The following is an 18,954-nucleotide window of genomic DNA, read 5'->3' as shown; positions in this document are numbered from 1 at the left end:
ATAAAGAGAAACATTATCTAACCTGTGGCAGCGCTTTTGGGTTTTACCCATCAGAGCTACAGTCATTCGTCTGCAAGCATTTAGCTGCAGAGAAAGCGCGGCTAAAGATGAAACCCGGCAATGTATTTATTCTAAAGACGGGAACGAAAAAGAATCTGAGAAAAGGAAACAAATATGCATTTTTCTCTTCACCCTGTCCACAACCATGTCGTAAATGTAAGTGGTGCATTCGTGTGCCGTGAAACTGCTTTGGAAATTAATTCCATCGTGTTCTTGAACCGCAGTGCCATGTAATCCAGCATCTCGCAGTACATTTATGAATGTGCTTTCTTCAGCAGTAAGTGCAAAAGTATGAGGGTAAGATGCACTTTAAAGTCAGGGCCAAAAGAAAATTAAGGCAGAGTTGAGTGTTATGTGAGATACTGAAAGAAAGGAAGATTTCACATCTTTGCCCACACATACCAGAGATACAAATAAATAAATAGGACTTTAGGTTTGTGACAATATGTTGTTATTTTAGGGGAAAATGTCTGTAAGCTTCTTTTCATATTTTGCATAAAGAGCTAGGTTTAATAGCAGGACTTAGTGGTGGGCATATCGATCCAAATTATCGACAGTATCAATAACAATGCTGGTATTGGTATCGATTCAATCCCCGCTCGATAGCATCCACCCGAACATGCACAACATAGTACACATAAAAAATGTCTGGATTTTTTTTTTGTGTGTTGACTGTCACATCCACTTTATTTATAGCATACAGCACATTTAAACAACAGAAGCAGACCCAAAATGCTTTAGATAAAGGCATAGTTACATTCCAGCTCTCCTGTTTGAAAATGCATGAGAAGCTGACACGTGTGTTTTGTTGTGTTGACTAAGAAATTTGGAAAGAAAAAAAAAATCACAGTGAGTTAGTGGTCATCAAAAAGTAGACAGAATTTGGCAAATTGATGATGATAAATAATGACACACTGCTATCCCCTACATAAGCTGCCTTTATGAGTTAAAGGTATCGGTACTGGTATTGTATTGTATTTACAGTATTTACAAATTTGCAGTATTGCACAGCATTAGCAGAAATACCAGAAAATTAAAAAGGTCATGATTCAGAGCGCGCACACAAACTTTCACTGGTCACATCCTTTAATGTTTCAGAACAGCAGACTATGGATTTCTCATACAACTTGGATGTGAAGATATTGTCAGGCTTTCTTTGGTTTTTCTCTTTTATGGATACTATTTACTACATCTGAGGTTTCTTTTTGAAAATGCCTAGTAAAGCTGCTCTGCCATCTCTGTCACCTCAAGAAATCCTGGAACAGTGCTGCATTGGCTGTGCATCATTTGGCCCCTTAAAGGAACAGTAGGAGGAGCAATAGCATCTGTCGCCAAATAAAGAGTAACCTGACTGTGTTATGAATATGAGAGCTGCATTATGCAAGACCTTGAAGATATCACAGCCATATACTGCAGTTGTTAAAAAGACCGAGAGGATATTATCTCCACGGTGCCAAAATAAATCTCTGAGCTAAAGGTATTATTTGTTATGTCAAAGAGCTCGCCGTGCGGCGACACTTGTTAATGCTTTGTAATTTATGAAATGGTTATTTACAGGCTTTGAATCTGTAGAGCAGAGTGAAAAGAGGGGTTTTGGTTTAATTGCTGTGGAGCGGAGTACATGACAAGGCCCAGGAACTGGAAAGAAGCCAGACCCCTCCACTGTCGGGCACTAATAACACATCACGATGACAGAGATGCGCCTCCTCACTACCTTGCTGTATCGATCTCCCATCTTGCTGTTAATAGTCCTGTTAAACACCAGCTCTCGGCTCTTTACTGTGTCCAAGCCCACTTAACAATGAAATTCCCCTTCTCCTTTTAAAATTCCTCAAAGGCAGAGAAACATCTGGGGGGCAGAACTGTTGGATTAGATGCAGAAAAACCTCCTTTTTATTTTTATTTTTAAATTAATCTGCATGATACAGATCAAGGAATAGAGCTGATGTGTCAATCAAACAGTTAAGACGCTGACCATAGTACTCAGAACTGAAAGGCAAATAGGCAGCACAACAGTGGATTGACAATGTCAGGTCGTGAAATGGTTGGTTGCTCATCCACTTTAATCCAGACTGAACATTAGACTGAAAACTATATATCTTAATGCCTTTACTGACTCTCTGACACCTAATTTAAATTTCTTGATTTCTTCATTTGGTTACTTGAGACTGACTCCAGAAGTCCACATTTTTGCACAGCACTGTGCTTTGTTGGCGATAGCTCCCTTTTTAAATACTAAATCTGACACGTGGCTCTGAAACATGCCCAGGCTTGTCTTGTTGTTGTTCACAGGGGGGAAGGAAAAACAAACAAACAAACAAAAAAAACATAAACACATGGCGTTGCTATAGCAATGTGATATTGCACTTTTATATCACATAAAAAATTTATATTGTGGACAATATGATACGACAGAGCCCTACAGACCACGGTGACAGTCGTTAAGATGCTCTTCTAGGTCTGTTGTGCTACCATTTATGCGTTCAGCTGCTAGTGAGGGGAGGGGTCGAATGTCTGCAGTGACACTGAAGTTTTGTGCCAAGAGGAGGCAAAATAGCACACTGTTTTATTATTGCAAGTAGGTCTCTCATCAGATTTTAGACTCTTGTCATCAATTTTAGTTTTTTGACAATGCTAATATTCACTCTTTAAATTTTATTAAAGCTTAACATTCTGCATTAATAGAGGTTTAGCTGCTAGCTGTCTTCTATGCCTCCCTTTGGTTAATTTGACTGACCTAACTGGACCGTTTTATGAGGTGCTGGTGCCTTTTGGAGCGTTTCTAATGCAACAAAGTAACTCAAGATTGCATTGACAACCTGTTCGAGGAATTTGTGCATCCCCTTTACTTTGTGAAAACTACTAATACTCTACCTCCAACAAACCAAGGTGATGATGGTCATGGGTTCAAAAGCAGACATTTCATTTTCCAAACAGCATTAACTCTTTATTTAGCACCATCTAGCATGTTTTGTCTGAGCTTACAGTTGCCTCCTTGTTATAAATATTCAGAAAAAAAGAGGAAGTAATGGACCCTGATACTGTGCCAAGTGGAGCTTTAAATAAGTATCGCTACAGTTCTCTTATGGTAGGATTAAAAAAAGAAAAATCATCCAGGCAAGAATCTCTAATGTATGGTAAACGAACATGTTTAAGCAGTAAACAATGCATTAGGTAATTGCAGATGTGGGAAGAGATGGAGGAGTGAGTCAAGGCAAACAATTGCTCCCCATGTAGAGCAGACGTCCAGAGGGAGCCCGAGTCTTTAGTCAAGGACTTGTGTTTTATTAGTTGAATGATATAAAACATGACAAAATGCCTACTCAAAGACTATCAAAGATTTTCCACCCTTCCCTTGGGGACCATGTATATAGGGCAAGAGCTCCACGCATCTCTTTCAGTTTGCCTCTCTCGCTCACGTGTAGGCATCTTCGGAAACGCACAAAAAAACCTCTCCCGTCGACAACCAACATTCGCATTTGTAACAACGCGTGTGAGAAAGCAACATTTTACAAAAGCTCATTCAGCAGGAGTCTGTCTAGTTTGTAGAAATGAGCTTTTTTGTAATATTACCTTAAAATTCTGTCCTTTTAAATGCAGTTATAATAATAACTCCCTTTAATCTCACTTTAACTAAACTATGCAAATAGCTCAGATCGTAATTCAAACTCAGTCACGATGGTGCCAACCACCAAAGAAGAGGTAAAAGCAATTTGTCACAATTTGCCAACCCTTTGTCACAAACCCACATTAGACAAAAAAAAGGGAAAAAAGAAAAGAAAAACACAGTCTGCTCGTGTCTGCGGTGAACATGCTGAGATAAGAAAGACAAAAACTGATACAGTGAGCATACGTGTGTTTGAACTTTGAAACTTTCTTGATGGTTTGTTCTCTCTCCTGCTGTAGCACAACTCCAGTTTAGCAGAAGAAACAACATTTGAGTAACTAAACAGGAGCATAAGTGCGGTGTTTGTTGTTTTTGATTTCACTGATGCCTCAGGAAGGAATTTCTAGCTTTGGTGGTGAAGCTTTGAAGAAGAGTTTTCTTAAAGGTGTGCAATGTTTTTCTTGTCTCCAAACAGCATTTGATTTTTATTTATCCTGCTAATGTCACGTATCCAAGACACACACACAAAATTTACCGCACACACTCACAGACATAGTTAGACATCAGAGAAATATTATGTTTACTGGGCCAGGCTGTGGGATTATAAATGTTCGTATATTCATATAAAACAGATGGAAAAGTCGACTAAAACTGCTCTTTGGTGTATGTGTTTATCCTTTCATAGCCGTCAATATCTCAAAAAAACCTGGTACACCGATTTTAATGGTGATCACGAACAGAGACATCCTTGGTTTGAGTGTGGTCTCATTTCTCTGCTGTCAGTTGTGGAATAAAAGGAAATGCCCAAGAGAATTAAAAATGCTGTGTATACCAGCTGGATTATAATATTCAGATTTATTTAGTCGTCCGGGCTGATTTTAATTATATAATTCTCCTCAGAGGATGAGCATCTAGCAAGCATTCCACTGACCACAACCAAGAGACTCATCTTTACTTAATGAAAACTCATTAAGTAAATTCTGATTTAAGATCATTTTCTGATTGACTGGACCGAATCAGGAGCTTTTTAGAAATGGAGCTAGTGAAGAGTTTGCGAAACGCATTAACACCCATCACATATATCAGAAGGCCGGGTATATTAGCCAATATTAGCTATTTATCGATATCTGAAATTAAAAACGGGCTGATAAATGGAAACTTTTAAGAAGTAGAGATGGGAGGATCGCCCTTCAACCATGATATGAGTGTTGATGCTGCATCGTTTGTCTACAAGAAGCCAGTTAGGAACTTGGAGTGGCACAAACACAGCAATCAGCTGACCCAAGCAGAGTTGGGACTCGCGACATTAAAACCAGATATTTTTAAACTGTACTGCAATATTATGCTTATAACGACCCACACCCACACTAACAAACTATAGGGCAAATGGTCTTTGGTCGGTTAAATTCAGTTTGTTAAGTGTTAGTTGTGTGCGTTTCCTGTTTGCCATGATGGTACAGCTTAGTTTGTGACAAACTTGACTTTACTTCTGATACAGACCTAGTTTTGCCAGAGCCACAGTCAGTCATTTAGGTGTACGTAGCCACTGCGACGTGTCGATTATGAAGCCTTTAACTTTGAGTTTTTACTCTTGCCATCTTAGAACCTTTTCCGACCGAAATATTTTGTTTAGTGTGACTTTAAACAAGTGATTGAGCCTGTAAAGCATTAGGAAAGTGATTAATGAGGTCTTTCCCCCTCTGACTTTAAGAACTGGAAGTCTTGTGGCAGCCCCCTCGTGGCAAGAAAAAGAATGCAGCTTTAAGCTACTTCTGCACTGGCCGCACTGACATCTTTGATATACAGGGTGTGGATTAAAAATACAAGTGAACTGAGGAAAGTCTTAATCATTAATATTTGTTGTGGTATAAAAAGTGGTGCAATCATTTATTAATGCATCACGCAAGTTAAACAGATAAAAAAAAAATATAGACAAAGACAAATCATTATATAACTCTAAATTATTCTATTAAAAAAAACCCTAGAAGCAATTTGTAATGTCCATAATACAGAAAAACAAGCTTGTTTGGAAATTAAATGATAAATATGACTGTTAAAAAAAAAAGAGTCCACATATTGTGTGTGTTTACTACGTCGCCCGCAAAGGCAGCCTCTTGACTTTGCTATAAAAATGGTGCTGAACTTACCTTTTCAGAGTATTGCACAATAAAATGACATTTTTCCCGCCGATGTGCGTTATTCATCACCGAGGTGATTTCTGGCTGTAAAACTGGTGCTCTGACTCCGTTCATGTCGTGTTGCCAAATGATTCATAAACTGTGCTGAGCCTGCAATTTGCTGAAATGTGAACATTTTTCCTGCTGAAATGTTCAACATCATAGCTCTGTTCTGAATTATAGCATTCCTGAAGGTGGCAATCATGTTGTGACATTAGTCATCCTAATTTGACCACAAAAAAAGAGAAAAAAGTGGGGGGGAAAGGAGAAAGGACAGAATGACGACACAAGTCTCTTACAAACATGAAGAAAAATTGTATTGTAGTTCCTGCAAACTTCTTTACAAATACACTTGCACTTTAAGCAAATAAAACACACATTTTTCTGCTTGTCTCATAAAAAGTAAACTCTCCCCGACTGCAACAAAAAAATCTTTATCTTTGGAGTAAAACTGCATTTCAATCAGTACCAAAGCTGCAGCAGGTGTAGATGATCTTTGTTTCTTTATTGAGTTATTTGAAAAGACTCAACGGAGAGATGAAAGATAAAGTGAAAAGAAGTGTTTCTCCCAGTGAGGGCCCCTGAGGCTCAGCACTCGGATCCCTCACCGCTACACAGGACTCGTCATGCTTGTCATGTCAATGTTCCTGAAGGTCGCTTCATCTAAAAGGCTGGGAGGGACTGAGGTGAAGAAATATTCACATGTGGAGCCCTCGCTGTAAGCTAGAGCCTTTCTTGTACAGTCATTATTTTGATCTTTTAAATAAACATTTGATTAGATGAGAGTGCGAGAACATGTTCCAAACATTACCGAATGAAGGCCGCTTCATCTAAACGCACAGTGGTCACTTCGGCAGCAAAAGCTGCAACTGTTGTCTCAGGTTGCCTTAACTGTAACTGTGACATTTTTAATTCACAGTTAGATTTCTTCATGTTGTCTGTAACTCTCCTCCAGGGCCATAGATACCAGAGTGGCAGAGACACCCTCTGGTGTGTCTATGGATGCTTCTATAAGTTTGTGTTTGGGAGAGAATGACAAAGAAAGAAGATGATTTTTATTATAGTGAAGTATTTTTAGAACATCTGTTTAGTGACCCATCCACACAAGTTTTTTGGGACTGACCGGTTCTTCCACAGATACGGTGGCTGTGAGAGATCAAACAGCAAACTGAAAAATGCAGCAAAAAGCACAACAAACACAACAAAATGTGAATAAAATCCATTTCCATTTTCTATTCCTGTTGTATTTCATTCAAAGTTTCTTGTTTCTAAGCATTTTTCTATTTCCTTTCTTAAGTGGCAGAGCATTTGACCTCTCAGGGCCACCGTACATCGAAACAATTTGCACACAATCAGACTATATGCACACATTGCAAATAATACAAATAATACATTAAAAAAATGTACCCTACAGAGCTCTATGGCTCAGTACAGAAACAACAAATACCAATTAGCACATTTATTCAGTCAAGAAAACATCAAAACATTAAAGGTTTTAAATCAAGCTAAAAGAAAAGTCAAACAGTAAAATGCGTTTTTCTACTGTGGTATCACAACCCATAGTGTTTTCATTAAAGTAGTTTACCAGAGCGTCAGGTTAGTAAGAACAGGTAAATCAGCAGATGGGCTTTCAGTGTTCCCTTCTTCCTAAATGGAGGAAGCTAATATCAGCTACTGTCTCTGTCACAGTGCTGTAAAAAAAGATTCTTTTTAAAATAATGTGTTGAGATATAGGCTTTATTGCAGATGTGTGTTTTGGGTTAACATATCCAAAACAAAGCAGTGTTTTGTGTTTTCCTTCTGTGTGATAATTCCATTTAGATATGCTCATCATCTCTCTTTGGAATAATTCACATGGATCTAACACTGAAGGAAATGTGTTCTCACATTGTTGCAGTTCCTGCTGGTCACCAACAGAGGCTGGTAAAGGTCACGGGTGGCTGAATGCCCTTCAGAGCACATACTGATACTGTTGAGCATATTAAGGTAATGTGATATTTACAGTCTGTTGTGTGTCCTGTGCTGGTTCCAGTCTCTCTTCATCTTTCCTTCAATTGTTTCCAAATTAATTGCTTTCCTGCCCCCTGAATACCCTTCTCTCTAGTCTGCCTCTCTGGCCTGTCTCTCTTTTCTTTTTCTTCTCAACCCCCCTACCCCGCCTTCTTCCCCATACGCATTTCCTCTGGCCCCGAGTCAGGCAGGGCAGCTGCAAAAGGCCTCACCAATGCAGGCTGATGAGAAGTGACAGCTCTCTGTATCACTCCCTGGCACTGACAACTGACAGATGGATACCACTCACACACACTGCAGGGGAAAAGAAAGAGAAAGACAGAGAGAGGGAGAGAGAACACAGAGGTCGAAGAAGAGGAAAGCACCAAGAAGGATGATTCTCCAATATTATTCTCTTTTCATGGAGCTGCTGTGTGATTGAGTGCTGGGTAGAATAACAAGCTTGTGCCATGCCAACCTGAAGCTCTTTTCCCCTTCCGGGCACAAACATAAACACGTCCACATGCATTCTCACACATGCAGTGAAATCATTAGAATAAAACTAAATAGACAATTTACTTCTACTGTACTTAAAAAAAAATACATTGATTTACGATTTGAAAATCATGAGAATGCTACTAAATGGAGGCGTTCCTGCGGTGCAGTCCTGCTATTTTATATTTATTCTGTTTGCTTCAGTTAAAAGAAAGAAGAAAAAAAAAGAAACCCTTTGTTTTCTCGATCGCTCGCATACCAGATGTTTAACATGTTGCTTGATTGACGCCAACACATTGTGAATGTGAATATATACAGTTTCCCTTCCTGACACACTGAGGGAACTGTATGCATCCATCACAGCGTCGTACGTATCTGATGCCACAAACAAAAACAAGTTGCATGATGAGATTTTGAGCTGTTTGACACAAAACCCAGACAGAATTTTTATCCTCAGCATTGATGTTTCTTCAATTACAAACAAGAGTACAGAAAAAAAAGTGTTAGAAATTTGTGTGAATTATTATGTGCCAGAATGTAAGACACTGTAAATTAGCAGAATCAGCTTCTGTGCATACTGCATGGATAATGTCCTTTACATATTTAAATACAAGGAATTTAATATTTTATGTGTTATGTGTAGTATCAGTGAAAAATGTGTTGAGTATTCCATAGTTTCATAGAATTTTTACACTACATGTTTCCACACTATACCAAGGGTTATTTTTTATGTATACTATAAGACTGTGAAGACAAAATGAGCTTCAGCAGCTTTAGAGGTAGAGTGAGGAGCTCATTCAGGAGAGGCTTAAAGAAGAGATGCTACTCCTCCCAACAGAAAGGAGCTAGCTGAGGGGGATTCAGCTTTCCCAGCATGTCCAACTGGGAGGAGGCCCCGGGATAAATCCCGGACACTCAGGAGAGATTACAGCTCTTGGCTCGCTTGGGAACACCCTCGGTGTGCTTAGATTGCTGCCCCCTCGACCCAGACTGGGATAAGCATCAGAGGACGGGTGGATGGATGCTCATCTGTGACTATTTGCTGACCTTCTCTGCCTTACTTTTTACAAATCTCTTTTAAATTTTTCACTGTGGGTTTAAAGACGGAGAGTAGACTGTACATAAAAGATGGAGAAAGCCTCTGGGTCTGAAAGGGCCTGTTTTAACTACTTTCTGACCTGATTGTCGCACGATAACTCGCAAAATTAAAAAGGAAATTGATCAACAGTTGAATTTTAAAAAAATATGTTAGTGAATTTCCTTCCCTTAAAAAAGGATTTTTAGTGATTTTAAGGGCAGTTGTACCTACGTGTCTGATTAGCGGCTGAATTGTTTTAAAAGAAGTCATACAGTCAAGTATAAACAGGATATCTGCTGTAAATAATGCTGCATGTGTTCAGTATGAAAATGTGAAAGTGGTATGTCCACTGCTGGGACGTAAACAAACAATCCTTTTCACAGTTTTCATGAAAAAAAGGCAGCGTGCTAGCAAAAGTTGCAAAACAAATCTATTTTCACCTCAGCTGTTGGGCTTGGTCCTATTCACAGGAGAATCAATAGCCAGGAAGTCGCCATGCTCGTGACTGACTCCACTGTGCAGAAAAGTAGAGAGTGAGAAAAGGATATGTTGCAGGAAAGGAAATCCCAGGGGAATTAAGCTAAGTAGGCACGCATCAAAATGGACAATGAAACTAGAAAATAACAACACGTAGAGAGCTGCTCGGCTGTATTTCCCGTGTCTGCTCTCGGCGACACGGTTTACCTTAAAAATCCAGCACGTTTCCTCAAACACCAGAGAGGCCTCCTCTCAGACGTGTCACTGCCGTAAATCACCTTCTTCTCTAAAATCAAATTTTACACTTGACTATAAGAGCCACGTGGAGAGATTTGGCGAAGTTGGGATTCAGCGTGCCCAGATTTGATTTTAAGTTGGCACATACTAAGCATCCGCTCTGAGTCTGATTGAACTAATAAGCTTGTGCCTGAAACCTTAAGTGACACTCTAAAATAGCAACAGTGTCAAAGTCTCAAACGGGCGACGCCACACCAAGGCGATGATGACACGAGCATTGTGTATAGGAGGTGAAGAGTATGGTAATGTTGTCAGTGCACCCCGAGGCTTCAGAGCCATCACGGAGCAAAACAAGAACCTCAGCGATACGCTGTCTCGTTACTGGCTGGCACATATTCTGTCAGTCTTCCTAACGCCAGACTGCTGCTCTGATTACTTCCTCTCCACTTCCTACATCTCTTGCAGGCTGTTTGACCTTTTGTAATTACGTAAAATGATATTTATTTTGCTTCTTCTGGAGGGTAAAATCTCCCATACACGAAAGCTTGTGATCATGATAGCTTGAGTCTCATGTGATCACCGTAACTGCAGTCTCCCATGAGCATGATTGCTAGTCTGCTGATAGCTGAAGGCAGCTTGTTTTCTTGGAAAGAGCGAGGCCTGATGAGTTTGATTGTCAGCCAGTAGAAGGACTTAAGAGCCAGGGGACTCTTTGGCTGTCTGGAAACCCCAAAAACATTCAAACAATATGCAGTCAGATTACTGCTTGAGTTTTTTTGCTCTTGTGTCGATGACAGAATTGTGCTCTTTCAGAGAATATTTTTTACATCCTGCCTGCCACATTGTAAAGTGGAGAGCGCCACAAATAACAACCAAAAAAAACTTTAAAAGCAAAGCACGATGTACAAGAACTGGAATAATAACGTGAACACATGGATGCTCTGTAGCCAACAGCAGCTTGTGAAACACTGTATTGTGTCAGAATAATGCATCAATCCAGCAACTTTGAAACCACAGTTGTTCTTCTCTTTTAAATTATTTGGCAATACAGCAGGAGGTTGTGTTGTCACAGCATTAAAACCACCGACAGGAGAAGCGGATAATGCCGATCGTCTTCAAGAATTCAGTTCTTGCAGGGAACCCTTTGGGTCTTGGCTTTCATGCGGACGTTCCTTTGACATGTTGCACACTAAGGCGCATCCCCTATGGCCTTGGATGCCCACGTCTCTGTGCCAGACACTACAAACAACCCAAGAGGTCCAGTGTTCATGCAGCAATAGAGGCAGAGCTGTTCTGGCTGCGCGGAGGCATCAATACGATATTAAGCAGCTAGCTTTTAAACACTCGTGTGTCACGCTTTTCTGGTTAAACGTTATTTAGTGGCAGCATCAAAATAATCCCAATCAGAATAAAAAGAAATCAACCCCTCCAGTAGATATCACAAGACCAAATGCAACTGCTGCCAGAAAGATTCTTTTTTTCCAGAATAGAGGTGGAGCTATGTTAAATTGTGTTAAAGCTGCAACCACATCTGTATTTGCCATCCAACTTGTAGCTACTCATGGGATATTTTCTCTTTTTCAGACATTCTCAGTAAACCCTAGAGGAGATGGCTGTGTGAGAAAATCTCAGTAAATCAGCAGCTCACCATGACCCTGTCTAAGAGTTGAAATTAGCCAATCAGATTGATCGGCTAATTAGATATTTGCTTAAGAAGCAGTTGAACAGATGTACCTAATAAAGTGGCCGTAGTCGCCCAGTGCTGCCTAATAAAAATGGCCACGTCCTTGCAAGAGTTATTGCATCAAGCCTGTAAGTTTTTCAAGAAGATTATGCATGCATAGAAACAAAGGAATCGAAATAAAGGTGTACAAGATTGCGCGGCGAGTCTGCTTTTTGATTTATGTACACTCGGTGAGTCAGAAAATAATAATAATGCAGACACTACTTTATTTTTCTCCATTAAGAAAAAATAATACAAGTATCCGCAGCAAAAACATTAAAATCTTGACATTTTTAGTCTCTCCCATACATTCACGCATACGTGTGAGAACAATGAAAAAAAAAATCTGCCATTAACTTAATCACAAAAGGTCACGTTGTTGAATGGGAAACAGATTAAATTAGCATAGTGTTAGATGTGGAAAATGATTTCTGGCAAATAAAACTGCAGCACAATTATAATATGTTAATTACTTATTTCATTAAGGAAGTTGATTGCAGTGCACAGAAGAAATCATGCGGGCAGAGACACCTGGAAAGAGGTGATGAAGCTTGAAACCAGCCTCTCTCGCTGCCTTGTCCCTCCACTCTGACTCCTCTCGTTTCCTGCCGCCATCCTTGTCATCAGCTCTCATCTATCCTCGCTTTGGCTTTTTACGCACGCATTAATTGCCTGAATGTGCCACACAAAAATGCTTCAAAGGGCACAGGACTTCTCATTTGTTCATCAAAGGGAAGATGATGAGTAGTGTGAGATCATATGACCTACCCACAATGCTCCTCAAGGGAAGCGGGCGGCAGATGCAGTGTGTGAGCCAGTGAAAACACGGGGAAAAAGGAAAGCAAGGGAAACATTTAGCAATCAGCCTTATAATAACAAGGAATTGTTTGTAGTAGCAGAGAATATGATCTGTGGCTTTGTGAGTATTGTCTAAACATAAAATGGGAAAATCAGAGCTGTAATCGAAGCCTTACGGAATTTTTGTGTTGTAAAAACTGTTTAATCTTGTAATCAAATTAGGGATTTATTACTGCTGTAACAACCTTTGTGCGAATTTAACGGGCGGCTGTCAGTGTTTGTTTTAACACTACAGATAACAACATAAATTGTACTTGAAAGGGGATTGTTGATGCCTACATAACATGTTGGAATAAATGAGGATTTCCGTTTTTGAGAGCAGTTCTCTATGATTGTTTCCTGGTACAGCTCAGCATAAGCACAGTAAAGTAAAGTTGGTGCATACTGAAGACTAGCCATAACAAAGCACTAGATGAAACATCAAGCCCCGGCATGTATTTTCTTTCTTTAAAACCCCAAATTTGGTAAACAAACCTACAAATGTAAGGCTAGCAAAAAAAACAACCCTTTTCTAAAGAAATTCAACTGAAATTCCAACAAATTTGATTAAAGTCAAACAGTTGAGTTAGTTTAGTTTTGCCACAACACCACAGTGGATTTGAAATCGAACAGTCGTGATGCTCACAGGCTCAAAAATAATATACATTTACATCACAGACAGAGAAGCAGTTTCATGGCCAGGTAATATTTCATGATTAATGAAGAAAGCAAAATATCTCAAGCTTACTCAAAGTGTTGAACTGGTATTTTATAGCTTTAATTTAACTGTAATTTTAAATATGAAACCCAAAGACAAGTGAAATTGAGGGAGAACATCGGGGTGGCAGAACTTTAAGAATGGCCCAATCAACAATCTTATAAAGAAGGAAAGCACGGGCCGGCTCTGCAACATAAAAAGGACTGAAAGACCACAGAAGACGACTTAAGTACCGGACAGAATTATTTCTCTGGTAACAAAAAAACTTAACAGCACCTAACCAAGTCAAGAACACTTTCAAGGAGGTAGGTGTGTCATTGACAATGTCAAGGTGTATAATCAAGAACAGATTGGACAGATGAAACCAAGGTGAACGTATGGCCAAATGAAATGAAAGAAAAAAGTATGGAGAAGGACAAACAGCTCATGATCTAAAGCAGAGTGCATTAACATAGGTAAGGTAATGGCCAGTCTTCCTGTTAAAAGGGAGTTTTTCCTTCCCACCGCTGCCAAAGCTCATAGGGGGTCATATGATTGCTGGTTTTTCTCTGTATATATTATTGTAGGGTCTACCTTAAAATATAAAGCACCTTGAGGCGACTGTTGTTGGGATTTGGCGCTGTACGAATAAAAGTGAATTGAATTGAAGTATGGCATGGGCATGTATGACTGTCAGTGGAACAAAGCCACGACTGTTTATCAGTGTTATGATGATTAAAGTGGGACGATCAATTATGAAGTGTACAGGGCTATACTCTCTGTTCAGACAGAAATCGGCTACATCAGATCAGATGGCACTTCAGTGCAAATGGATAATGACCCAAAGCATGCAAAAGTTTCTCAAAGCAAAGAAATGGGACTTAATGGCCAAGTCAGTCACGTGATCTCACCTCAGTACCTCAGCTTTTCAGTTAATGATGATAAAACTGAAAGCAGAGAAACCCACAAACAAGCAACAACTGAAGGCGGCGGCAGTAAAGGCTAGCAGAGCCTCTCACGGGAGGAAACGCAGCATCTGGTGATGTCTCTGGGTTCCAGACTTCAGGCAGTCACTGACTGCAAACAGTTTTTACTGAAGAATTAAAAACAGTCCTGATCATTAGAATTATGATGGCTTGTCCACTAATTGAGCCTCGTAAAAAGGAGTGTGTATAAAAATGACTGTAAGATTTTGTTAAAACCCTTGAAACTGAAAACTAGGCTGAAAGTCTGCACTTGGATCTCATGTTGATTGTTTGATTGAAAATCTACTGTAATGGTGTACAAAACAAACAAACAAAAAAGAAAAAAAAAGTACAAAGTTGTGTAATTGTCCAACAAACTATGGACCCTACTGTACATCTATTAGTACCTGTAGTACTACTATAAATAATCGGCAACAGTTGTGTGTTTCTAACAAATATGGTCTGGTCCTTGGACATTGGCCCACTATAATTACCATACATACAAATGAAGGGAAATCATTATTGATAATTGTAATTGATATAGTGCACATCAGAAAGTCAGACACATTAGTATGCAGAAGATGACTAAAAGCTTGATGAGCTCTAAATAAGCAGCAGATGACCATAAGTACTTATAAAACTGAAGACAGCTGCAGCAGCAGTCTGAAGGATAAAACAGCTTGTCTGTTAGTTATTATGAATAATAAACAAACTGACTCATGACCTGTGTTTTGAGAATACTTTGCTAACTTCCCAGGAAACAAATACTAATGGAACATGATCACATACAGTTGTCTGCAATATTCATGTTCACATCCCCAAAGCTAGTATGCACTAAAAAGCCACATAAAATAAAGAAAAAGTTCCAAACAGCAGGGACAGATAGCTGTGTGCGCCACAAGAACATAATACAAACGCAAATATTACACACAGCGCGCAGACATCAAAGACAAACACATCCCATGTGCAGATCTTAAAGAGTGTACCGTACCTTTGTCACCAGCCCCAAAGCTTTATGTTACTGCAAACAAGCGCTATGTGACCGAGGCCTAGACATGACGTCACCAAGCAACAAACACGTACCTTGATGAGGAGAAGCAGTGCAGTAAATCCTGCAAGGTGATCTGACAAGATGAGATATCCCAATTTGCAGTAAAACTCTACATCCGGCATGAAGTGCTCACTGAGGCCATTGGGTGATTTCATAAATAGAAACCCAGAATAAACCTTAAGGCAGGGGTGTCAAACTCAAATACACAGTGGGCCAAAATTCAAAACTGGAACAAAGTCGCGGGCCAACGTTAATATTTATTGAAAAAAATCTTCCTCCAGATATAACAAGGAACCTTTTCTTAAAGACTCAAATAAGTTTTGCTGAAAAACTGAATATGGAATAAGCAACGCTTAATACTGAACGATATAGAACTTATATAAACATATATAACTTAATATTGCACACATGCAAAATTGAAATTCCAATTAAATAACATATCACTGGAATGCATTTCTTAAATAAAAATTGTATTTGCAGCCTTCTGATTTAAATTTTAGCAGTAAACTTTTTCCCCAGGCTAATAATAAATGTAAAAATAAAATAACAATAATAAACCACTTAACTAATAAAAATATCATTAAACGTGAAACCATTCAAGCCCATGTCTGGGAGTAGCAAGACAAATTGCACAAAGAAAATGGTAATTATAGCTCAGTTTGCTACACACTGATCTACTCTGATGCGTCCAAGCCAGATACCTGGCATCTCTTCTTGGATGCTAGTTCCTCAATGTCTGGGCTCAGGCTCTGAGCTGAGGAAATCCTCAGGATCGAGTGAAGGTGTTCATCGGTCAGACGTCTCCTGTGAGATGTTTTGGCCATCTTCATTGAGGAGAATAGTTGCTCACATAGGTAAGTGCTGCCGAACATGGAGAGCATCTGAGCAGCGTGGGTGCGGAGCCCAGGCATTGTGTCAGGGATGAAATGTGGAAATTGTGAAGCGCCCACAGCATCATACTTTGATTTCAGCGTGTCACTACACTGGAGTTCAATCAGCTCCATTTGGAGGTTTGTTGGTGCTTTTGCCACGTCAACTGCAAAAGGATTACTGAGCAGTTCAAATCGACATTTCTGGGCGTCAAAGTCGGCAAACCGCCGGGTAAACACAGTACTGAGTACACAGAGTTTTTCAGCAAACTGTACGCATGGGAACACAGCAGTAGAGATTTGCATGTTCATCGTTTGGCAGCAGGGAAAATGGCCCAGGTTTCCTTGTAGCATCTGATTCTGCCACAGGCACAATTTCGTTTCGTGATGATACGCCCCCGTCCCTGAAGCTGCAGGTTCAGCGCATCGAGATGGCTCGTGATATCACACATAAAGGCCAGCTCACACAGAAACTCTTGCTCCCTGAGCTCAGCTGTGTCTTGCCCTTTGCTTTCCAGAAACTGAAATATTTCCTCGCGTAGCTCGAAACATCTGTTCAGTACTTTCCCTCGGCTTAACCACCTCACCTCCGTGTGATACGGCACGTCTTCCGAACCACACTCCTCAAGAAAAGATTTGAATTGGCGGTGATTCAGGCCTTTGGCTCTTATAAAGTTAATTACTCGTGTTACTGCGGTCATAACATGTTCCATCTTTAGGGCTTTGCCACAAAGTGATTCTTGATGTATGATGCAGTGATAAACAGTCAGCTCACCTGCACAGTTCTCCGCTCGCATCTTCTCCCGTACCCTGCCCACCAGTCCGCTCCTTTGACCACACTGGTGCACCATCTGTCGTTAACCCCACAAGTTTTTCCCATGGCAACTTCATTTCAGTTAGACATTTGGAAACCTCTTCAAATATTTCCTTCCCTGTGGTTGTTCCATGCATTGATTTTAATCCTCAAAGTTCTTCCGTAACACAGAGAGTTGAGTCCACACCACGGATGAAGACTGAAAGCTGGGCAGTATCAGAGGCGTCGCTGCTCTCATCCACAGCGAGGGAGAATGCAACGAAACTGTTTCCCTTCTCCATCAGCTGGTTATTTAGATTGTTGGCAAGTTCACGTGTGATCAGCTACTGTGTTTCTGCTCAGGCTAACATTTGAAAATGCTTGCTTTTTCTCTGGGCACACAACGTCGCAAACTTTCATCATACAACTTTTCACAAACTCTCCCTCACTGAAGGGCCGGGCTGATTTTGCGATCTCTGCTGCCACAACAAAACTAGCCTTTACAGCAGCCTCACTTTGTGATATGGCTTTTTTGAACATAGTCTGTTGTGAAACAAAACTTCTTTTCATCTCTTCTGCTTTCCGGCGCCTTTGAGTCATGTCCAGGTCCTTGTACTTCTCTTGGTGTTTCGTTTCATAGTGTCGTCTAATGTTGTACTCCTTGGTTAAAGCCACATGAGCTCCACATACAAGACAAACAGGTCTGTCTTTTACATAGGTAAACAGATATTCTGTCTCCCACCTGTCCAGGAAGCTCCTGTTTTCGTTCTTTCTTTTCGCCATTTTGGGAGAGGTAGCGCGGCAGTATTCGCGCGGTTGCTATGACTACAGTCAACAGAGGAGAGGGCGTTAATTGGTCCTGTCCTGACTGACGCGCCAAAACGCCAACAGAGCATTCTGGGAGTTGTAGTATTAGCAGTACATGCGCTGCTTAAGACCGGCGGGCCAGCTCTAATAGTAATTTGGTATGGCCTCGCGGGCCAAATGTAATTAGGCTGCGGGCCAGAGTTCATCCTGTTTGGTGGTAGATTTGTTTAAGAGTGCTACATTTCAGATTCAGCACACACCGCAGTTTAGAAAGTGCACAAGGCAAAGGAGTGGGCGGAGCTTTGACATGGCAGCCAAAGGTGCGTTCAATATATGTTACAGCCTGGAGACATTGTCAGGTGATCAATCTAGTTGTCTACCTAACTGCACCGTAGCATTGATATGCTAATTTTTTCACGTTGATGCTTCAATGTGAGCAGAAATGTTCAAATGTGGTCGGGTGTAAAGTGACAACGAATTCTCAAGTGCATCTTTGTTCTTGTTTGAATCTTTATCACCAACATTTCAGCTTGAATGTGACGTGAGTGAGCAGCACAGGGTTGATTATGCGATGGCCACCAGTGTTGGTCAAGTTACTTCAAGGAAGTTATTAGTTACTAATTACTGATTACTACTCCAAGAAAGTAATCCCGTTACTTTACTGATTACTTCTTTTCAAAAGTAATTAGTTACTTTATTACTTAGTTTCTTTTAAAAAAAACATGGTACACAACCTGAATACGTAATAAAGTAACAGACCTTTCAGCCCAATTCTATTTTTCTGCATAATCCATCATATAAAACTGAATCAAATGGAAAAGTCTCTTATTAAAAATTGTTTTATTAGTTTGAATCTTTTAACTTTATTCACATTGCATCAAGCAAAAATTAAATTATATGCAACTGTCTTTAACTTGAAGAAATTTGTTTAACATTTAAACCTATTTTCTGTATATTCCAACACATAAAATAAAATAATTTTTTGTGTTTACACTCACTTTAACAAATAGATGCAAGTAAAACACAGCACAAAATAAATAAAATCAAAGATTCAGCAGCACTAAGTCCTGTCGATCTTAAGTCTATTTTCAC

General features: G+C 39.9%; 1 pseudogene; it reads right to left on the bottom strand.

Annotated features, from left to right (window-relative positions):
* Window positions 1–15,639: 15,639 nt before the first annotated feature.
* LOC147303944 (general transcription factor II-I repeat domain-containing protein 2 pseudogene) lies at window positions 15,640–17,838 on the bottom strand (annotated as a pseudogene).
* Between the last annotated feature and the right edge of the window lie 1,116 nt (window positions 17,839–18,954).

This window comes from Aulonocara sp. 'chitande type north' Nkhata Bay, linkage group LG22 (assembly GCF_057382095.1).
Source record: "Aulonocara sp. 'chitande type north' Nkhata Bay isolate Kocher_YH1m ecotype deep benthic linkage group LG22, A_spYH_male_GT1.1, whole genome shotgun sequence".
NCBI classification, from domain to species: domain Eukaryota; kingdom Metazoa; phylum Chordata; class Actinopteri; order Cichliformes; family Cichlidae; genus Aulonocara; species Aulonocara sp. 'chitande type north' Nkhata Bay.
Note: the sequence above shows the minus strand (reverse complement) of the source record. Positions and strands in the feature narration are given on the sequence as shown.